This window comes from Motacilla alba, chromosome 5, assembly GCF_015832195.1.
Source record: "Motacilla alba alba isolate MOTALB_02 chromosome 5, Motacilla_alba_V1.0_pri, whole genome shotgun sequence".
Taxonomy (NCBI): Eukaryota; Metazoa; Chordata; class Aves; order Passeriformes; family Motacillidae; genus Motacilla; species Motacilla alba.
In genome coordinates, this window is record NC_052020.1 from 56,108,544 (window position 1) to 56,132,430 (window position 23,887).

General features: G+C 44.4%; 1 protein-coding gene across 10 annotated transcripts in view; it reads right to left on the reverse strand.

The window, feature by feature from the left end:
• SYT16 (synaptotagmin 16) overlaps positions 1–23,887 on the reverse strand; it is a 107,157-nt gene that overhangs the window by 50,918 nt on the left and 32,352 nt on the right. For 2 of the 10 annotated variants that reach the window (XM_038139089.1, XM_038139080.1), the window contains exons 1-2: positions 16,426–16,648; positions 3,691–3,852 (exon numbers count right to left, since the gene is read on the reverse strand). The exons of 1 other annotated variant lie outside the window; for it this stretch is intronic. The gene's annotated coding sequence lies outside the window, so the exon portion shown is untranslated. Of the gene's footprint in view, positions 1–3,690; positions 3,853–4,402; positions 4,633–4,705; positions 4,759–16,425; positions 16,649–23,623; positions 23,696–23,887 lie in introns of those variants that run through there. 7 more of the 10 variants (XM_038139083.1, XM_038139082.1, XM_038139081.1 and 4 more) reach the window with 7 other exon arrangements.

Here is a 23,887-nt window from a genome sequence, read left to right on the forward strand (position 1 = left end):
TGAAACAGTGGCTGTGCAGAACAGCTTGAGAACATGAACTGAAAGTGCTCTTGAGGCTGATAAAACAGAAGGGAAAATGAAAAAAAAAATCTCCCTTCAAACCTCATCATATTTGTGCTGTTTTCACACATCAAGAGTACATCTTTAACAAGTGTTCAAGGCAAGGCACAACTGGAATATTTTCATATAAAGCACAGTGTACTAAGCTACAATTTCTTTCCCAGTCTCAGGTGACATCGTTATGAAAAGATTACTGTGTAGGACGAAGAAGACCCTTCACTCTCTTGAGCCACAGCTCTGAAGCCTATGGTTGGTTACAGCTTTTTACACAAAGGTTTGCCCAGCATTGTCACAGGTACCTGTGAAATTCACTTCACCCATGAACCTTTGAAGTAAAGGCCTCCCCAGCCCTATAAGCATTTCTACCTCCTCTTGGTCCCAAAATCCACACTACAGACAGGGACACCAAACCATCACAGCATCAAAAGGTCTCACATGAGACCTCACTGACTTCTCCCAAGCCTCTGCTCAAGGGAAGCTCCTCCTTCCTTATGCGGAGAGATGATTCAAGGGGCAATTTCCCATACACCCTCTCCCAGTGCCTGAAAGACCACCAGTGCTGTGAAGAACCACTTCATCTGACTCTAAAGGTATGGCAGTTAATCATTCCCTCACTAAGGAGTTCTGCACATGACCTCTATGAAGGCTCTTCATCACTCTGGAAAGACCAGGACTGCTTCATGCCACCACCTCTTCCTTCTGCACATGCTTGGGCATAGCCAAGCAAGCTTGATATGCCCTGTGCTATCTTCCTACCAGGTATGTGGTTACCAGCTTCTCTACCTTTGCAGCCTGCTCTAAGCAGCGCCTAGTGCATCCTAAATACAGGCTGGCTGTGTCCAGATGAGCTCCAGCCCTCCCAGTGAAGGGACTCCTGCAGCTGAGTGAGAAGAAACCAAGGCAGCAAATCCCTGCTCCAGAGATGGACTCATCATTGAGATCAATGAACCAGTCAAGAACAGGATCCAGAGAAGTCTAAAGTACCAAAAATCTGCCATTCATTTTGTCCCAGTAATTAAGAGTCTTTGTCTTGAAGGCTCCTAAAAGGTTTTCAATGAAATCTTCATTTTCACAATGATCTTTTCCTTATCTTTGTTCCTCCATAGAGACACAAACTGTGCAATTAAAATTAAATCATTAAAACAAATGAGCCAGATGTATCCTAGAGCCATGTTGATGGGAGCACCTATTTCATTCTGTCACTTGCCTTGTTCTGGGGTCAGGCTCTATACAGGAAAGCAAAAACAACAACAAAAAAGGAGGCTATGACATTTTACAGTACATTTTCTAAATGTCACCCTGCACATCTGCAAAGTAGACAGATTTCCTCATGTTTCTCTACCAACTCTCTTCTTCATTGGTAGACAACCCAAAACTCAGCTGGATCCAAGGGCAAGAGGGGCAACTCATGCACTGAACCCATACACCCCTTCCCAGGCCACAGCCTTCTTTCACCTGTGCTGTTGCGTGTGGGAGTTCATCTTACAGCAGATGTCATAAAAAGTCATGCAAAATGCCTTCTTTCCTAATTAGATAGATATGTTCTCAGCACTCTTGATTCCAGATGTGGAGAATCAAAAAACTTTCCACAATTTGAGAACTCAGAACTGGGAAGAGCAACCATTAGTGGGCTGCATGTTAAAGAATACCAGAGTCCTTGGAATCAGGATCCCCTTGCAACACACACAGCTCAGAAGAAAAGAGTTGAAAAGAGGAAGAGTGAATGCTAACCAATGAACTGCATGTTGCAAATGCTCCCCCATCCTGCTCCTTCCTACCCACCAAAGCCACATTCCAAATTTGAAGCAAACTCTTGCTTGTCAACACTCCTCTTGGGAGAGCTCCCTCACGGTGCTGGAAACAGCCTTCCCTGGCTTCCCTGCCCAAGATCAGCCTCCAGGTTTCTACATTTGCCATATGACACACGAGTTAGCCCAGGGTTTAATATATTCCCTCATGCTGCTGTCCTTTAAAAGCACTGGCATTTCCTACACACAGATTCCATATTGACTTTACAAGTACCAAGACACCACGGTGAAATTTAAACTAAATATAGAGGTGATATTTTTAAATAACTCTCAGCACCAACTCGCCAAGCCGATTTTATTTGAACGGGAAAAGCAGACTCCAGCTTTAAGCTCCCATTGTAATTAATGATTACAACACATTCCTCTGCCGTATCAGATTTAGCACCTCATTAAGGTACGTGGTATTTTTCTTGCACTGCACAGCTGTAGTTAAAGTTGACTTAGTGTTTCCATTATAAGCCCATGTTTTCAAAGGTTTATCACTCAGACATGTGAGATTTAGTCTGAAATGAAAATTGCCATTGAGAGTGTCAGCTGGGAAGCAATTTCTTGTCCTTCAAAACCTGGAAGCCACAAACACCAAAAAAAACCAGCAAGCCACTCTATTTATTAATAATTCACATTTTAAAAAGCATTGCAAATACATGTTTACATGATAGCCTGTGACAGCTCCATAGAATGTCAACACCCACACGCTCCTGGGAGATGTGTCATCTTAAAAACCGAAATAAAAGCCACATTTTTACACCACTTGATGGGAGGCGAAGAGAAGGGGAAAAAGACTTTAAAGTAATATCGATGAAGGAAACTTATTAAAAAAAACCCCATAGTCTTTGTTTAGAAACACTGAAGTTAGGACTTTCAGTCGAGAGGGGTGTGGGTGGGAATCATTTCAAGTACCATTTGTACTTGTACCTTTTTGGTGCCTGTCCCTGGCTCACTAAGGAATTTAGCAAGAATTAGTCCCACTGAGTTCCTACCACAGATGGCATCCAAGCCTTCAACTGTCCATGAGCCCTGGAGTCTCCAAGTACAGCCAGATCATGTCCTCAGCCATGCTGAGGCACAAGGCAAAATACCCAACAAAGCAACCCTGTATGAGTTCTGTGTTTTGGGATTGTGTTCTTCTGCCATTATATTTAAGACTGAATCATTGAGAAGCAGATCTTTCAGTTGGGAGACTTCTGAGGCCTCTTCTTGGCTGACTGTCTCAGGGATTATACCCTTCTGACATGCAAATTTACAAATACAGGGAGAAATTACTGTGAAGAAATTCACAGCGACCACCATTACCAGAGCAGATGCATTTTTGATTGCTGAGAAAAATTAAAATGTTCTTTTTCTAACACAGTAAAATTCACAGCTGTTCTGAATCCAGGACTTATGGGTTTACCCAAGACATAACATTTCCAGAACACCACAAACACGTGAAGCAGGATGTAATAGCTACTACAAGGAAACCAGGACAGACATGTCCTTTGTGAGCAGAGAGGCACAGTTGTTACTCAGAAACACTCACATTTTGCTCCTCACTGGATAAACAAAACACTCCCACCACAGACAGAGCAGGGAGTGGGCTTCTTTCTCCAGGGTTGACTTTCCTTTTTCAAGACATTACTCCAGACAACAGGGATAATGGGAATACGGCAGTAATTGCATATCCTTATGACCAAATTTGGGAGGTTATTACCCAAAACCCTACTGTTTTCCACACAAACAACCTAAGAAACAGCAAATGGGCCTGTGTCTGTCCTCCCAGCAGTCAAAGCCTCCAGAAGACTCTGTACATTAAAGGCAGTGTAATAAATACTGTGACACTCACCAAGGCCTTCATGAGCTCTGCACTTTTCAGTGTTTTCTTTGCCCTCGCTGTTCCAGGCATGGGAGCTCACAGCAGAGCTTCTTGTTGATGAAGTGAAAGAGAACAGCAGGGAGGATAATGAAGGCTCCCACTGCAGACAAAAACCAGTGGCATCGGGAGTAACTAAGGACAGAAAGTCGAAAAAGAAATCATTGGCACAACCAGGAAAAACTGCCTAGGGAAAATGTGGTTTAAGCACAGCTGTATTCATGGTTCTTCTTCCCCATCCTCTCACAGAAGAAATGGAACTGAAATCCAGCAGAACTTGGGCTTGGATGTAACATCCATTTAACACATTGATCTGGTCTGCTGCTGATGTACGTCACACAGATTTGGTTCCAATTAAGGTCTTCGTTTCTATCACAGGATGAATTCCAACACAGGAAAGACACCGACTGATTTTAATTAACTTTTTTTAGAAATTCAGAGTTCCACCAGCTCCCAGAGAGGCGCTCTCCATCTATACTACAAGAGGGATCCAGCCAAGAAAAGGTAGTTGGCCATTAAGGCCCCAACACCTCCTTTGCAATTTATGTATTTTCTTTAAAACAATCAGATTACACATAATGGTACTCACTAACTTCATTACATTTACTAAGAACCAGCCTATGATCCTCATTCAACAGCTTCTTTACCCTTAAGTAAGAAGTACATTACTGTACCACATAATTACCATTATTTTCTGGGGGAAAAAAAATCATCAGCCTCCAGCTCAGGTAATTCAGTTTAGCTCCTTGGGTGTCAGGTTTGGCCACAGGTGATGAGCTCAGTGGTTTTGCACTAGCAGATGTCCCAGCCCCGTACATCACCATCCCTATGTCAAACTGTAAAGAAACAGTCTGGTTTCAATTTATCATGTTCTGCCTGTACCGCTGGGTCTGCAACAAACCACAGGCGCCAGCAAGAAGCTTTTAAAGCCATTTCACCTCTCTCACACACATCAAAATGCCAAAAACAAAGGACAAACACTACATACATCACTTGATGTGGATGGCAAGGGCGCACATGTCAAAAAACTTCCAGTGTCATCTGCAAAAAAAATTGGTTTGTTATTCTAGTAATTACTTCACCAAGAAGGGGTGAAGTTCAGCTGCTCAATTCAAGTCAAAGACCCCATAAAAATGAAACATCAGCAGCATCAGCGGCACACCAGGGATGCCTGTGATTACAAAGCTGCAGCTCACAGATGCGCAGGATGAAAGGATGTAAACAGAGCCCTGCCTGTGGAACATCCAGCAGGGAATTTATAAGACTTGACTCAGCAAAAGACAGGCTAGAAGACCTACACTGACCCCAGTTACAGCCTTGATAGTGCACTGTATGAGTGCTACCAAGGAGATTAAAAAACCTTAAATTAATACAAGCCAGCATGTCTCAACTGGAAGCAAAAATCAGCAATGCACAGCAGCACATGCAAAACAAATGAGTGGTTGGGAGTGAACCCAGAGGAACCTGTGTTACACAGACTCTGGAGGTGGCTCTGACCTTCTTCATCCCAGCCTGAGAAAGGAGCAGAAATATGCACTGAATCACAGCAGCTGAAGTGACAACAAGGTGAAGTCTACACTTCCCTTGCTCTGTTCTGCATGGGCACAGACAATTCACAGAACCACAGAATGGTTTGGGTTGGAAGGCACTTTAAAGACCATCTAGTTCCAATCCTCCTGCTATGGACAGGGACACCTTCCCTGAGATGCTCAGAGCCCCATCCAACCTGTCCTTGAGCCTGCCAGCACTGCATCTGGTGCCACGATTTCCCTAGATAATTTGGCCAGCACATCTCAGACCCATTTTCCCCTCACACCTCAACCCAGGGAGCAGGGCTGGGGAGGTGAGAGTGGCTGAGTGAGACATTGACTCTGGCTATTTTCAGCTGCTGAAGTCACCATTAAATGGCTGCTGGAGCCAAGGATAAATCAAAGGTGATGAGTATAAATCAAGGTAGCCATAACCCCAGAATATACATGAAAGCCTGGCTGCGTCCCATCATGGACTTGTCCTGTTCTTGAGCATAGAATAAGCAGGAAATAAGGATAATGCTCTACTTGATGTATAAAACATGGGATCCTCACATCTCAGTGCACAGCAGGACACATGCAGCGAGGACACCACTGTTACCATTTATTTTATTTCATAAAAATCTCAGTGAGACCAAGGAGACACCAGAGTTTCCCCTTCTCAGACAGGGCACAAACAAGCCACCAGTATTTTAAAATATAAATTATTCAACACATGCTCTAAAATGCTACACAACCCCTAGCTAGAGAAAATCCTCAAAGTGCCCCTTTACCCCAACAGACCTTCAAGTACCTTGCAAAAGCACAGAAGAAAAAGCAGATCTTTGACTAGACAAGCATCCTGAAGGAAAGCTTGGAGACAAATGATCACCAGCTATTTATTTCCTCTAAAGTAACTCAGACTGGCACAACAGTGTTATTGCCCTTCTAATTCTTGTTTCCTGGTCAGATGCAGAGGAACAAGAAAGTAGTAGGTCAGTGACATAGGACTTGGGACAACTCTTCTGGCTTCCCCTACTGCTTGGGGCAAAAGTATAAAAGGCACCATCTATCAGAGCTCACCAAAGGTCCAGCATCAACTTCCAGGAGGAAGTTTTCAAAGCCAAGTACCGAAAACTGTCCACACAGAGGCAGAGTTTTTGGGAGCACAGGCATGAAGGGACTGCACGGACTCTTCCTGCATGAAAAAGACCAGCAAGGCCTCAGGTCTCTCACCTCCCTTCAATAGGGGCATCAGGCAGCTCTCCTATCCCTCCTAAAGACAGCCAGTCCACATGCAGGGCTGGGACTTCTACAGCAAAAGGCACCACAGCTCATGTATCCTGTCCCATGGCTTTATGCACAGATTTCCTCTTTTCTTAGCCACAATATTCATGCCAGATACCAGAAGTTTACGCCACAATGCTGAGTTTGCACCTGAGCACTGCCTCACACACTGCAGCTGCTCCAGCTGGAAGCTCAAATCCCTCTGGAGGGGTGGCATGCTGGCAGTTGCTTCTCCATCATCAAGATCAAAACATCCTGCACCTGCCTACAGTCCTGATGATACCTCCCAGCTCTCCTCCCAGCTCTCCACTGAGGGACTTGTTCAGCAGATTTGAAACTCCCAACTAAGGCTGTGCCTGGGAAATGGCTGTAAAACTGATTTGGAGCAGAGCTCTGCTCTGGCTTGTGGTGGATGTCTGGGCCTGAGTGGTGCTGAGGAGGAAAGGCAGCAGAAATGCACACACATCCCTTGTGCTGCAGCCTTGCTGGAATGTGTCTCATTGCTGGAATTTTCCCAGGTAAAATGTCCATCCTCACACCAGTGCATGACAGACTGTGCCTGGAGTGAGAAAATGTGACACAGTAAGGCATTCAACTCTTGGTCCAAACCCTGGGAGGTGCTGACCACCACATGTTTTGGGACATGAATATTCAGTCAGGATCCTCCACAATTTACCCATTTTTAAACCAAGAAATTAGTGCCATGGACACCTTTGTGCAGCATCACAGTGGGTCCAGTCATTCTGCTGCTCTGCTTGAGAGCACAGGGCAAGAAATGGTGTTTGTGCTCCTGGCAGGTTGAGGTCACACACTCCTTGCCCACTGCTCAAGAGCAAACCAGAGGTGCAGTGTGAAGGGCTCCGAGGTAGAAAAGAGATCAGAAATGGAGGTGAAGTGAACAGAAGAAATCTGAGAGAGGACACAGGGAGCACAAGGCATTATAATGCTATTCCTGCTCCAGCCTCTCCTCAAAGCCACATCCATACTACAAGATAACTTCAGGGAGAGTCTGTCCAGAAGAACATGAGAGAAGTACTGGCCACCGGGTTAGATGCATTGAATCCAGCTGGCTTTTGGGCTTGTATCTGGTTTCACAGCAATCCTGCTACCAGAGCTGGCCTCTCCTCAAGGACCAGGGCCAGGGGAATGAACACAAGAAGCTCCACAGTAAATTCACTTGGAGAACCCACAAGTAGCAAGATCTTAATCCATTCTGCTATGCAAGGGTTAAATTCTGCATAAAATACTATTCCAGACAATAGTTCTTTAATTTCATTTGATACCAAACTTCCTGAAAAAGGAATGTTTACTGGTACTTTTTAATTACGAAAAATAAAAAAAAAAACTATAAATTGTCTGTTTTGCTGTCTGTGCTAATTGCATTTCATTATATATTTGGAGTAAGCTATGATTTTCCTGCTGGTTCCCATGACATTTTTCATTATCAGCCACTAATTGTCTAGCATGCACACTGCATTGTGAACCAAGTAGGCTGGTGCGTGGGCAGAAGTTCCAGCGAAAGCTGCAAGGCAGTACAAGTGTACATTATTATTATTACTATTATGATGTATTAGAGAGTTTCCACCTACTTGCACATCTACATATCCTCATCCCTATCAGCAGTGTCACAGCAAAGCCCAGGAGTCCATCCTTGTGCTTGGCAAGGCTCGGCAAACACTGAGGGGAAGTTATGTGGGATGGAATGATGGCAGCAGCCCCACTGCAAGGACGAGTTCCCTGCTGGGTGCAATGGAAACACCCAGCAGCTTTCTCAGTCACTTCCTCTGCTCAGTGCCCAAAGCACGTGGGGATCAGAATCTTGTCACTCTGCCCACCCTCAAGCTGAGGCCAAGGTTATCAAGGAAAGCAGTGCCATATGTGGATTCCTAAAGGAACAGGGTAACTAATGGGATCTTTCTGAGACAGCAGGGCAGAAGAAAAAGGTAAGGGGTTTTCAGAAGCCATGGCTAACACTGTATCTATTATAGAAAAACCTCCAACAAATCCCCATCTATGCAAACTCAGAGAGTGCCACAAATGGTGAAGCAACTCCTTGCATGCAGCATTTCATAAACTCAGACTGAGGGAAGCTGTAGGTGCCAATTCTTCACACAGCAAACTGCAAGAACATGACCACTGCTTGTCCTTATCAGCCTTGGACAGGTGGCAATTCTATTCATGTGCATCACACACACAATACACAAACACTTCAGAAATAAATGTGTGCTTTCACAGGATTGCAGCTCTCCCCTGATATCTGTTTCAAAGGAGACAAAGCCCGACCCTTTCCAACAGCACTGTGAGGGAACAGTTGTATAACTCCCCCTCTTCTCCTCAAGGTGATCCACAAATACATTATCAGAAATGCAATCAGACCACATTTGGTGCTGTAGCAGGAGTGAAATTCCCATCCAAGGCAGGAGGACTTGCCCTGCATAGAGGCTGGGTTTCACACACTTTATTTTTATGTGCTGATTTACAGATAGCAAGAATGAGGAGGTTCACCAGTCCTTTTATATAAGGAATATGAAGAACAGAAAGGCACTTGTGACCTGACAATACCCCTCTTTCCTTTGACTGCCAATTTTGTCTGATCAAAGGGTGGAGGAATGGGCCCACTTATAGCTGCTGCTGATGTATTTGCAGGTCATCTTCAAAGATTTAAGCTGCCCTTACGGCCTCTGACGTAGGCATGCAATTTCAGAGGTCTCAAAGACAGTAAATCAACTTCATTTCCCTCTCTTCTATCACCCCCAGAGCCACCCAAACACCTTGCAGGCTTCAATGCCTTTACCCCCAGCAGGTCTGTGAAGCAGGGAAACACTAACACAACTGCCCCACAGAACAGGAGCCATGGCACACACACAACCCCAAAGGGTGGAAGTCAGACCCAAAAGAACAATCAAGAAAAGTTACATCTATTCTATACAGGCATTTCAGTGCTTAGAATTACTTCATGTTTCATCCCAAAGCTGAGGCTTCATCTAGAGACGACATCATGGTGACAGTCACCATGTCACAGGACTCCAGGCATCTCTCCTCAGTCACACTGGCTCACACAAAAGCCACAGAATTGGCATTTTTTTCCCCCAAAATTTGGGAGCTGCAGCCTCTGATTCTCTAAGGGATGCAATCCAGTAGAGGTGCTCAAAACCTTCAGGGCACACTGAATTGAAGGCACATCAGGCACAACAGGAGACACAGAGGCAGTGCTATTTAGCAAGTGCTCTCCCGTTAGAAATGGAAGGCCTGAGATGAATTCTGCCTTAAACCCACATTTTCCTTTTCCCACCACCATGTCTAAGGTGCAGGACTAGAGGAGGGCAGCCTCTACCCTTCAGGCTCAGCTTGGCTCGCTGTGCAGCCTGTATTGGGCCAGAAGTAGCGGCAGATTTGATTTTTCTCAGCCTACTCATAAAAGCCAGACTCGGACTTGAATCCTCAGGATGCAGTCTGGATTTCACTTAGAACCTGCTATGGATAAATTACCAAAACAGACACTGTGAGAGCCACAGGCCCAGTTTCAAAAAGGCTTTCCCTGAGGCCAGATTTTCCACCTTACAAAGGCTGCTCTGCGTTTTGCTATGTATGACCCTGTGGCAGCACTCTTTTCCCAGCAGCAAAAAACCCATCCTGGCCTCGAGCAGTGCTCTTGATGACATTTGTAGCTGAGCACACAGGGTTCTGTGAAATATTCTGCCTTCAACAAAAGGCACTTTTCAACTAGAAAAGATAAAGTATTTGTTTTGCTGGATGTGTTTCAAATGAGTGTGGAGCACTGGTTCAAGTCCACAGCCTCTGCAAACAATGACACCTGAAATTCTGCATCCAGAAGAGTCCTGCCTCTCTCCTCATTCCTCCACCTGTAAGCAAACACACCACAAACACAGATGGAAGAAGGGAACAGAAATGTATCCTGATGGACAGGGCCAATTCATACTGTCTGTGGAGGTCACTCACAAGGGTGATCCAGAGGTTCACCCACAGTTTTAGTAATAGCCATAAAAATGGCTCCAGTTCAGCACAATATTCAAATTCTTTGAAGTTAACCAGGCCAGGGAGACTGAGAATTTGAGCAGCACAGAATATGAATTTTCATTCATGAGCTGAAAGCTGTTCCCCTCCATGTCAGGGCTGGACAGATTCAATGGGAACAGCATGAGGAACTATTGTATTTGTGGGGTTTCTCAGATGGAGGAAGGAATGATGAATCTGACCCCATGTTCTCAGAAGGCTAATTTATTATTTTATGATACTATATTAAAGAACACTATACTATACTAAAGAATACAGAAAGGATACTTACAAAAGGATAAATAGATGATAATGAAAACTCGTGACTCTCTCCAGAGCCTTGACACAGCTTGACCCTGATTGGCCAAAGAGTCAAAACAACTCACATGAAACCGATGAAACAATGTCCAAACACATTCCAAAGCAGCAAAACACAGGAGAAGCAGATTAGATAATTATTGTTTCCCTTTTTCTCTGAGGCATCTCAGCTTCCCAGAAGAATCCTGGGTGAAGGGATTTTTCCAGAAAATATGACTGCCACAAGGAACCTTACAACCATCCAAACCTTGGTCCTCCTGGCCCAAGGTCCCTGCCAGGATTGTTCCCAGGGCTGGGCCCACAGCTGAGGTGATCAAAGCTAAACCTGCAGCCTCACAACTGTTCATCTCGGTTCTTCTCCAGAACAGGGAAGAAAAATTAGAACCAGGTAGAAAATTACTTTCCCGGCCCACAATCTATGGCCTCACACTCAAAAGTTTGCTCTACCATTTCTTCTCCATCTCAACATTCACTCTACTCTCTGAGCTGTGCCAAAATTCTCAGCTTTGCACTCTGGAGCTATTTTCCATTGTAAAACCAGCTATCACACAAAGCAGTGAGCTGCCTTGGAGGTCAAAGCTTTCACTTAAGGCATAGAAAAGCAAGAAGAAGGCTGTATTGATAATGATAATGATAAATACAACTTGAATTAGAGCAAATGAAAGAATCTAGTCCCTAAAAGCCAATCTCCTGCTGCTTAGGGCTCTCATGTTAGACATGAGAGCTGTACTCAAATGCAAATAAATCAAACAGGACAGAGGTCTCAACTTGCCCCTTTTAGATATCCTTTGACTTTCCATCCTCTGGAAAAGCTACACATTAGCAGGGGCCAGGCTGTTTTTTCTCACAGACTACTCAGAGGAGAATTCCATCCTGAAAGAGGACACAACCTGGGTCTAAGAAAGCTTTTTCAACATGATGCATTTCTTAGGAAAATTTATAATTTAAACAGAATTTAATTGTCCAACAAGAGCCCCTTTTCTCAGAAGGTCCTCAGCCTGCTCTCCCTGTAGTAGGTTTGTCTTTGATCATGTCCCAGGTTTAATTTCAGTCACAGTGCAACACAGAGATCATAATCTGATACCTTTTGTCATAGCTGACACCAAGACTGCCTTACTGGTAGAAAGGGAAGACTAGGGCTGTCAGTCTGCCACCTTTCTTTAACACTGAAGTCACACTGCCTTTTTTTTTTTCTTTTCTTAAAGACAACTTCTTTGTTGCCATGGTATCACTAATGCAGTATTTTGAGACAGGGAAATAAGATAACTGTGCAGCATCACAGTGACACATCTATCAGATGCCATCCTCTCAAAAAGGATAAATAAATAAGGATGCCAATGCAGACTTTTAAAGGCTCCTCCACCCTTTAAATTTTTTCCCTCTCACATACAAGTCACTGTCTATAAAGTTCATGCCTCAGTTTTATTATAGAGAAGGTCAGAATTCTTCTCACAGCGAGGAGTGTCTAGAGTTATTTTTCAATTCTTTCTCTTCTCCCTATGCTACATGACACCAGCTGAGGTCCACACTCAAAAGAGAACAGCACCTGCGTGTTCAGAAAATGCCAGCCTGGCTCCCCATGTTAAACCATGCAGTGACTCTTTGCAAATCTTGCTTGTACAGTGATTTGTCCCTGATCTAACAGGGTATCCACTGGTGAGAACAACTCACATTCATCTCAGCAGTGAGAGAAAAAAAAAGGGCACTCTGATGGTGTCTCCTACATAACCACCATTAGCTCCCTGTCATCCTTGGAATCTTTCCTATGACTGCCAGAAACCCCTTACTAACTTAGCAAATTAAGGCCTGACAGCACAATGGCACTTCCCTCCTTGGCTTGTGAGAACATTGAATCAGGTCCTTTTCAAAATTTCAGAGGTGGCTGTGCCCACCACTGGCACAATTCTGCTGTGTGAGTAAATCCAGGGAACACTCACAGTGCTCCTGTCCCCATGCACTCCCTGATTTGGGATCCAGATCAATTAACAGGCAACAGGAGACACAGTGATTTGATGAGATTTTCATCTCCCAGCTGACACAAAAGGAGGAATAATGTAATGAAATGGAAACTTTTATAAGCTGAATTTACCAAGGCTTCTGTAGCAGAGAAGGAAGCAGAGAGCAACAAGCAAAGCAGTGACAAAAGGTCAAACTGGAAGGACCTCCAATATGAGTCAAGAATTAAACAGTGAGCACAGAGTCCCCTAGAGAATAAAACCAAGTATTTTACATTTGGGAGAGGGAGGAAACGGGAGGAGAGGGGGGAGAAAGGAGGATCTCAGTTGCTGTTTCACTTATTTGGGGGGGAAAAAAAAGAACAAATTGTCTTCACTCAGAATTGAAGTGCTCTCACCTCTTCAAAGAGGAACCTAATTGGGACCTTTATGCTCTTGTGTTCTTATTTCTCTCATCCACAAAACCTTGCTCTCAGTTTCACCAACTTGACCCAAGGCACAATGACTCATCACAGCAAAAGGCTGGACAGCAGCTTTGGGTTTTTTTTTCAAAGACCTAAATAAACCCTACTCAATCAATTGACCAAGGACAGCGCCACAGTAAACCTCTCACTGAAGGCTGTGTGTTGCCTTGGCAACCTGTCTGATCTCCATTGCTCCAGGGACTGGAAATGTGCTGCCAACAGGAGAATTTAGCTAATCAAACCAAATCTCTTAATATTTAGATGATTTCCCATCTGTGGAGAGTGGGCCACGTGCCAGTGGAAAGCAGGGCACCCTCTGAACACAGCCCTGGCTCCTCCTTGACCTGTTGTTTGTCTGATCCTTGTAGGCCACAGACATGTCCTGGCAGGTACCAAAGGACAAGAAAGGTGGTAAGAGACCACAACCTCACATCTGCACTCAGCACATCCTGGCAGGGTGCAGCACCCTCACAATACCCATGCCTCAACCCCTGACCTTGGGAATTAAAATGAATTTTCCAATATTGGCATCACACACCCCCTTGGTGCTACTTGTTTTGAGCCTTCTGAAGCTGCTCTGTCCCTTTTTCAGCTCCTATTAAATACATCCAGGCAGCAGCAGTGGCAGACTGCTGAACAAAAAGAAAAAGAAAGACAAGCTTGTGCCTCTCAACCTGCCTTGATCAGGGACTGCTGTCAAGCTGCAGCACAGAACACCTACTTTTTCCTAAAACTTCTAATTGGCAGTGCTAAAGGGGCAGCTTTGCTGGCTAATTTTGTCTTGAAAGCATGACCAGACATTGATTTTTACTTTTTTTCCAAGGAGTAGCCAGGCCAGCCTTTATAAAGTTCCACTAAAGGTTTCTGGCCCCTGCATTTAAGCCCAGCAACAAATCCAGATGATCAGTCTGGCATTTAGCAAACCACGGGGACACAAAAAGAGGCATGAGCAGCAGCGGGGAGAGAGGAGTGTTCTACAGTCCTGCTGAGACAAGAAATTCTGTGTGGTGGTGATGAGATTCACACCCATGAACAACCACCAGTTTCCATCTAACAACCACCAGAGCTACATCACCAAAGATGGCCCTGACTGTGACCTTTCCATGCAGCTGCCAAAAGAAATCACCAAAAAGATGGCCCTGACTGTGACCTTTCCATGCAGCTGCCAAAAGAAATCAGGGTGTTTGAGCAGCAGATGTAGCTTTGGCATTCAAGTTCTCCTTTCCTTCCTGGATCATTCTTTGCAGCATCTCAGAGGACACGAATCCACAACTCTCCAAACCCAAAAGCCACAGATCTTGCATGGAGCTTCATTCCACGCAGGTTATTTGCTGCCAAGTTAACTTCTGGTGTAGCTACAATTGGCATGAGGGATCCTCAGGTGGTTTTTGAGCTGGCACAGAGGATGTCTGCACAGGAGAAGTTCCCCACCGCAGCTTCCTGGGACCTGGGCTAGCCACCAGCCTCAGGCTCTGGTTTTTGAGGAGCAGGATGGAGGAATTGTTGGCATTTAACAGGGAGGCCTGAAGCAGAAGGCTGCTGCTCATAAAGCAGGGTGTGATTTCAAAGAGAGAAAGCGTTGTGGAAGACTTCTAAGCCTCTGGTATCGACCAAGTGACCTACGCCCTGAGAAAATATGTTCTAACAATAACAAAAGCCATTAAACAAATGCTTGTGGGGGGAAAAAATGTCAGCAGTTTCTAGAGTCATGTAGTGAGTGAAGAGCTGAGCAATTACTGCCACCTTTTTCCATGGCCCTGGGAATATTTCTCATATTTCTCTCTCCACATAGGTATAAACCAGTTAACCAGTTACTAGGGCTGTGTGGAGAAAGGAAGGAATTTAAATCATTGCTCAGCTAACCCAGGGCTCTGTGACAAAGGAGAGGAATGAAATCCTGCAGGCATAAGGAAGAGGGAAGCAGAGTTCACTTTAAATGGCCAGGAGAGCAGCTCATTCCCTATGTGTGCCTTCCCAGTTTATTCTGTCCTACATCACACCTTCTTCTAGGCACTCCTCAGTTTTACTGAACCTGAGTTCAGCCAAAAACTGAAAAGCTCAGCCAAACTGAATGAAAGATGAGCCCTGGTACTTATGCCTGAAATATCTGTCTCTACAGGACGTGGAGAATCAAAAGGAAAGTGGTCACTGATTTAATGGGGAGCAGGAATGATCTCAGAGAAAACAGGTGTTGTAAGTCACCCTCCATAATCCCCTTGTAAAAACAACATGCAGGGCAGGACCCCAGCACCTCAAAACCTGGGAAAGGGCCTTCTCCAGATGGAAGGGCCTTCTCCAGATGGAAGCAGCCACAAAGTTGTTTCAGAGGATTCATTTGCATTAACAGGTTTCAAAGCATCTACCCTGACTTTCTTTCAAGCAAAAGCTGTGATGTCCAGCTGTTCTCAGGGATACATGCAGAGCTGTGCCACTTCAGAGCCAGGAGAAGGGAAGGGGGGAGGCAGATAGAGCAACTCTTAGCCAGAACAGATGCAATGGAGATGGACTAAAATAGATTCTGTGCACTCCAAGGGCTTCTGCAGCACCAAAGCTCCAGCCCAGCCCACGTGAGCAAACATCCTCACACACACTCTGCAAAACACTCGACATAAAGGACCACAAGAATAAAGGGCAGCCTGTACCTGGGATATTTTCAGACACAGTGAGCCAAGCTATGGAATTTATTTACTATTTTATTTACTATTTATCCCTTCAGCTGTTTTCTCCCCAGCCACCATTAAGTTCCTTTTTTTCTTTGAACCTGTCTCAGTCACAAACAAGTACCCATGGCTTCCCTTGCACAGTAATCAGATGTGCCCTCTGCTTAACAGGAATGAAAATAATTTGCACTTTTGTTATTCATTATGGATCTAGAATTACAGTCTACTAGTGCCTTAAAATAAAATCTGGAATGACAGCAGGAAACAGAACAATGTCAAAGTAGAAAACACAAGAAAAGGCTTACTCCTATTTAATTCCTTGCAATTTCCAAGATCTTTTAAGATATTTTAAGAAAACCAAAGTAGCATGCAAATCCAAAGTTAGAAGTGAGGGTAGCATAGGATTTTCTTTTCAAACTGCAGTTGTCTTGAAAGTAACAAACTAGGGAAGATATCTTCTCACCAAGAAACAGCCAAAAAACATTCCAAACACGAGACTTACCTGATCACACTTACATAAAGCAGCAAGATGAGTCAAACCAGAAATGGAACTTCCCAAGAAAGCTTTGAAATATGTTGTTTATGAGAAAAGTCTTCCTGGGACAGTCTGCTAAATCCTTAGAATCTGTAGTACTCACACAAGCTTGGCAAAGCTGGAGAGGCACAGCCCTAAGTTTGAGAAACAGGAGTGGTGCTGGTGTTCTTGCCCTTTTCTCTACATGTGCTTGTTGATTTAACATCCCAAGGAAGAAGGAACTGCTGCTGGTTGGTAAACATGTGACAGCCACCAAAGGAATGTGAGCCAGGGAAACGAGATAAAGCAGCCTATGCCACTTCCTAAAGGGGATATTTGAATACTACTGCCTCACCTTTCCTACTCACCTTATGAGTGCTAGGTCTTTATTCAAACAATTATCTTGCTGACAAATTTGCCTCCAAAAAAAAAAATTGTTACTCATGTATCAGGAAATTGGAAATTGTAAGTGATTTTCTCTCTTGTACAGAGATATCATTTATTACTCAGATTAAATTCAGTCTGGCAATAAGTATGTTGGATACACTTTGGAAATGTACATTTCCCATCCTGGATTCCCACAGATTTGCAGTAAAAGGGTAAAGTAAGGATCATTCATCCAAAGCAAAGGGAGCAGCGTGCCCCTTGCACTTGCCATGCTCAGCCAGTCATTACTTCTCTGAACTCTGCTCACCCTGGGGCCAGGTCCTGCTCCGTCTGGGGCATCCCAGGCTGGAAGGGCAAAGCTGTGCTAGCAGCTCTTCCAGAAGCTTCCCAATGGTTTTTTACACAGAGGTAAAAGCTGGTTTTAGAGCAAAAGGTGTAAGCACAGCACTGATCCCAATGCATCCCTTGTTAACCTTAATTTTGAGGAAGTCTCTGTGTAAGCCTCATATACCATGAGAGCACATTATCCTCTTCACTCTCCACATAACTGCTACTTTTAATGTGTATTTTGGATGTAATTTTGAATCCCAGCATGAGAAGGGTCATTTTCCTCCAACATTCAGGGCAAATCTTTCTTCAGTCTCTGGCTGCAAAAGGTCTCTGTATAGTGAAACTGAAGCTCTTCCCAACAATTCATTTATTGGTATAAAAAACTTGTTTCCAGCTTCTAGAATACCTGATGTTCCTCAAAAACAGTGTGGAAAAGATATAGAATAAAATCACACACCTGAATCCAGCTGCTCACAATGCTCAAAACATGAAAAGGGGTGGGGAAGATGGACAGAAAATGAGGGGAAGGAAGAGAGTACACAGAGGTGGCTGCTCACAACCAAAAGGCTTCTGGCCTCACTGCCTGCAGCAATTTGTAAACTGGCTCTAATCTGCTCTCAGCAGTATCTTGCCTTTCTAAGGCAAACTGCTCCCAGAGGCAATTTTCTGCAGGTGTTCCTAATGCAGCTCTTTTTCCCAAAAAATAAAAAAAAAATAAAAAAACACAAAAGAAAAAGAAAAGGTGTTCTGATGATCTTGTTGCTAAAAGCTGTTGCCTGGCAGATCCCCCAAAAGCAGTCCAGACTGGCATCTTCAGAATAAAAGCTACTTAGGAAGAGCTCAAGAGAGGGAAGAAAAGTCCTTGTTGGGCAGACCTCAATCCCCTGGACTTACATGAGCTGGGAATCCCAATGGATCCCAGCTGGAGAGGGTGTCTGGCTCCCTGGGCAGAGCCCTGGTGAAGAGCCACATGTGCCTCCAGCAGAGCTGTTTCCAGACTCTCAGCCTGTCCACTGTCCCCGTGGTGACACTGAGGCATGGCTGAGTGGCGCTGCTGATGAGCCAGGCTGTGGAGTTGTTATCAGTGCTATAATGCCCAACATCTGGGAAGAATGATTGGCATCTGACTCCATGATATCAAAAGGCTAATTAATTACTTTATTATACTACAACTATATTACACTATATTACACTAAGAGCTATCACTAACTAAACAACTCATGACTCTCTGCCCGAGAGTCCCGACACACACACGTGGATCCAATCGGTCAATGAATCCAAAACAGCATCACCAGAATCCAACCAAGCAATCACCCTGGGTAAACAATCTCCAGAACACATTCCACATAGGCACAAACACAGGAGCAGCAAATGAGATAAGAATTGTTTTGCTCATTCTTTTCTCTGCTTCTCTCTGTTCAGAGGGCATGTGAATACTACAAGCTGTGGCTAAAAATGTGTGGGAGTGCTGCAGAGCCACGAGGGAAACACCGAATCTGGTTATGTCAGACTCATCACTGGAGTCAGCTGAGTGAGCCACTTCATCCATCCATCCATCTACTGCCCAGGAGGCTTCAGTGAGCCACTTCCATCCATCCACTGCCCAGGAGGCTTCAGTGAGCCACTTCCATCCATCCACTGCCCAGGAGGCTTCAGTGAGCCACTTCCATCCATCCACTGCCCAGGAGGCTTCAGTGAGCCACTTCCATCCATCCACTGCCCAGGAGGTTTGAGTGAGCCACTTCCACCCATCCATTCCCCAGGAGACTTGTCTCATCTGCTAAGCCAAGGGGAAATTTCCCTGCTGATTTAGAATGAGGATGTGCAGGGCCAGGCTGCCTGCACAGTTGGGCACATGGGTCTGTGGGTGCCTCATTCCCTGTATTTCCAATGCTGCATGATTGAAAATAAATGTCCAAATAGAAACTCCAGAAGGGAGTGAAATGGGTTGCCAAAGAGAAAATAAAGTCTCAAGTTCAATAAAGTTTGCCCAGGTTTACTGGACCAGAGAAGTTGTTTACTCCAGACTTCTTCTCAATGATTGTTTTGTTATTCCCTTACTTTTGAACTCTTCCCTTTGCTACTTTCTCTGTAGCCCCTAACATGTTTTCTGTGGAAATAAGATGCTTATCCTCTTCTATTCAAGTTTCTCCAGAATTCATCAGGACTGTCACAATTATGGAAGGAAATGGGAGACCATACAAGTCTCCCACTCTGATTCCCATGTGCTCAGCTGCCTTTCTTCATCTCCCACATCAAGTTCTTACTCTACTTTATTCTTGAAACCTTCCTTTAAAAAGTTGCAATGGGGAAAAAAATGTAATCCAGAAATAATAGCACAATGATGTTAAGAGAATAAACTCTCATCTTTTCACCTCAACACTGCCCTTTCTGTGGTTGTTTTTTTCCAGAACTGTTGTGCTAAAAGAGCTAGAGAACAATTGGCAGGAATTCAAATACATTTTCAGTTGTAGTCAGCTTTTATTATTCTTTGTCAACCACCAGCTAAACTGTAGATATATTCCCTTTATGTCCCACTAAATGTCAGGCTGGTATTTTTAAAACCCAGGAAATGTATTTCACATAAACCTTTACACCATTATTCCAAAGATCAAGCATCCTTTCACCTGGGAGCCACTGGAATGGCTGTTCCTCCAGCCAACAGGATGTGCTTCTGGCTTGGCCAAGCAGTGAGATCCCTTTCAGGCATCTCCTGCCCTGGGCCCGGATGAGAGATCAACCCTGACACGGCCCAGTTATGCCAAGAAAAAGAGTCTGTATGCTGGTGTGGCTGATTTAATTCCCTGGCAGAGCAGCAGCCATGGGATACCTGCCACCTACCTGACATTTAGCAGGCACCCCTCTCATTGCAGTTCTTTGCAAAACAATTATTGCTGCAGCATTTGCTGGAGGTAAACTTGGCTGAACAAAGCATGAATGTGCAGGGAAGGCAGGATGGCAATAAAACTGCACAGAAGCAGCAGCAACTCACACTTCCTCTTTGTTCAGTACATTAAGCCTTCCTCAACGTTCTCTAGACTTGCAAAAAAAAAAATACATCTCCTACTGCTTGAACTTTAAGTCGAGTTATTCTCCCTCCTCAGCCTCAAGTCTTATTCAAAAGAAATAAAAGAGTAAAGAGCAAAAATAGAGCTCAGGGCAGTGTACTCCTCTTGCCAAGGCATGAATGTCTGAGTGAAACATCTCTGGCACATCTTGCTGAGGTCAGACAGTGTCTCCCAGTACTTCACTCCTCTGGGCCAGCTGGAAGGAATGTGCCTGTCCTGGATAGGTGTGGAGGCAGAAATATTTGCACAACAAATTTCTGCCCAAGTCATATCCCCCTGCTGTCTGCTGGCAGGTACAGATGACAAGGCTCAGAACTCCAGAGGAGGAGGAAACTGTCTTAGCAGAAGCAGTGTTTCAATTAAACATTTGTATGGACACCACAGCATTTCCTCACTAAAATTTCCATGAAGCAGCACAGACCAAGTGCCTGAAACCACACTTGAAAATTAACTGAAATGAGGCTGTGAGCCATTAACCACAAACAAAAGGGTTAGATTCACCTCAAGTCCAAAATACCAACAAAATCCATGTGGCCACTAAGCCCATAGTAGAGAAATCTGACCTGGCTTGCTGAAGTGTGCAAATAAAGAAGGTATAGATTATCAGGCAGGAATTTGATAAAATAATTTCCTGTTGCTATTCCAGTAGGTGCTGCCTGATGGCCAGGCAGTCACTGTCCTGTGCTCCTGTACAGCTCCTGTACACTTCACAAATGAGTTTTTGGATCCAATTCTGACTTTCACCCCAGGCTTGGCCCTCACAGCTCACTTATTTCAATCAAACAGTTTCCCACTAATTTAAGAACCTCTGAAGTGGATCTGAGAGGTCCAGTTCACAGGAATTTGTAGAAGTTTCAGGAGAACCCCAGGGTCTCTCTTGCAACCTGCATTTATTCTGCTGGTGGGAAGAAGGAAAGCCTGGAGCACTCAGTTTAGTGGCATGCCCAGGAATTACAAATGAGTAGGCAAATCAACCCCTAAAACAAAGCAAGCAGACAGGCCAATTCAAACTCCACATGAGGTGGAATTCCAATAAATGTTTGTGTACACAAGGGTGGTTCAAGTCTACTTAGAGACTTGAAAATCAGTGGCAAGGATCTTGACTTTCTAAGTAAAGCTGGTTGATTATTCTTTATATATATAAAAGAAAAATCCAGCATTAAAAGAGATTATTGACAGAAATGCAACCAAAACAATTACAGTTGCAAAGGATATGAAGGAAGGCTGGAATTCCCCAGGAAAATGGGAGGTTTTGTCAGAAATCAAGAAAGAAATGATCAGTGCTCTTCACCTTGCAGCTGAGTCCACAAACTACTGTGTCAACATCAAGCTAAATGGAAACACTGTGGGTCACACAAGACCAGCTTGCAAGCAACAGTATGGACAAGAGCAGACCTAAATCTCCAAAAATGCAAGCAAAGTCACAGGCAATGGCTGTATTTAGAGAAGGAACCCAACAGGAACACAAATACTGAGTCAGCATGTGGGTTAAAGCAATGTAGCTGGACAGATGTGACAAACAGAGCTGGAATACAGGCAAAAGCCACCACTCCACCATGGAAAGTGATAGAAGAGGGAAATACCCTCCTAACATAATACCTCCTACCCTCCTTGACAGAGATGAGGGAGACAGAACCAAATACCCCAGGAACTGAAAAACAAAAAGAGGAACCAGCAAACAGCAACATGTGCCCTGATTGGGAGCATTACCAAATAAGAGAAAAATGCCTCCAGAGTGACTTTAGCTAATTAGAACCCTTGCCATGTACAAACACTGCAGCCTAATCCCAGCCACACTGATAAGCAGCTGAATCAGACTGGAGGAAAAGGAGCAGCTGCTCCAATACACAGTGAAGCCATTTGGAGATGCAAGAGCAAGCACAGGCAGCCAAGGAGGAGCTCAAAGTACCAGGGCTGTTATTGCAAAACCTTGACATGGCACAAGCACTGTCACCTGTCCATGCTCAGCACTCCTGAATGGCAGGCAGGGATCTGCCTGGAGCTCACCCTGGGCGTTGGAGCTCTGGATGCTGAGAATTTTAGACTTCCTGTGCTGACAGACTCTGACTCCCAGGAGAGCACTGCATTTGACCTGAGGCCATGGAGAAGGCTTCCAAAATTTAATGATAGGACTGGGATTGTGGGTGTGGAGTTGATTGGAAGTGTGTAATATCACAGGGTAGAAAACTTGGAGTTTGGTGGTTTAGAGTATAGTAATACAGATGGAGCAAGATGGAGGTTTTAGGGTGGAGGCTGGTCCTTCTTCTTCACTTTCTTCGTGGGTTTGGGTGGTATTTTGTAATTGGACAGAAAAGTCCACAGCGCGGGCTTCAAGTGATCAGTTATTGGGTTAAAAGTGAAAATAATTTAGGTGTCATTTCTTAATTGGATAGTTTAGCCTTAAAAGACCGTGTAACAAGAGATAGTTAGTCATTTTGTGCCTTGTTAGTGAAAGACTCCAGAACTCACTGCTGTGACACTGTAACATAGATAAGAAAAAATAAACATCTAAGCCTGAATGTGAACTATTATCTCAAGTGCCTTCAATCCCAATCTCAACAGAGGCAGAAAAAAGAAGTGGAAAACTGGCACCTGGAGTGCTGGGGAAAGGAGGATGCCAACCCAGCCCAGCTCCAGCCTGCTCTGGAACAGGACAGGAAGAGGACAGGGAAATGAATACCTTAACAATGGATTTTACAAGAATGATTCTCGAAAACTCTCAGGAACGCTGAAGAGGAACTCGGACACATTGGGGAATGCTCACACCCCAGAAAACACAGGGAGTCCTCACTTTAGAGAGACCAACAATACTTCCAGAGCTGGTGCAACTCCTCCTATATTGAGCTGGTGCAATATTATTATCTAACAGCATTGAAAAGAAAATAAAACAGTGAAAAGACAGCCACAAGACTAAGAGTGCAGAAAACTGTGCAGGGGGATTCACCACAGGTAGTTCAGTTCAGGATTTGACTGGAGGGCAGATAAAGGTTGTATTTTCAGTGCTAGCAACATGCTTTAGGTCATTGAAGTGACAAACAGGACACAAAAGTCTTTAAGAGAAAGCCAAGCAAATCAGGCAGCTTCAACAACACAGGCACCAAGGATCATAAACAACAAACACAGCAGAGGTGAATGTGTCTGGGCTCCAAATATCAAACAATATGGAAGCAATGGAAAAAATCAGCAGATGATATCCATAGTGGTGAGAAAAGGAACTAAAATAAAGTTGGGGTACCTTAAGAGACAGCCAACATTGCCCACAGCAATTTGTTCTATTTAATTGAATTAGCACTGGTAAATAAGAGGTTTTAACATTTGTTACAAGAAAGGAACAGACGTGATTTTCTGGAGCATCAGAAAAACTCAGCATCAACCAAATAAGAAAAGTGCAGTTGGCTTACCCCCTTCCTGCAGAAAAAATGAAGTCAGAATGAGGCTCAGAGGACCAGCAGAGAGCTCATAAATAGGCCTGGCTGGAGAAAAAGAAAACAAAATCACCCCATGTCACTCCTGACAGGATGTCAGCAGTGGCTTTGTTGCCCTTGGGACAGTGCCAGAGTCTCCAACTGCATCCCTGCACTGCCCTGTGCTTCGAAACACCCCAGCACAAAACACACTCACTTAAATGAGTTTGGCTGTGCAGGAGGAGTAAGTGCTTGCTGATG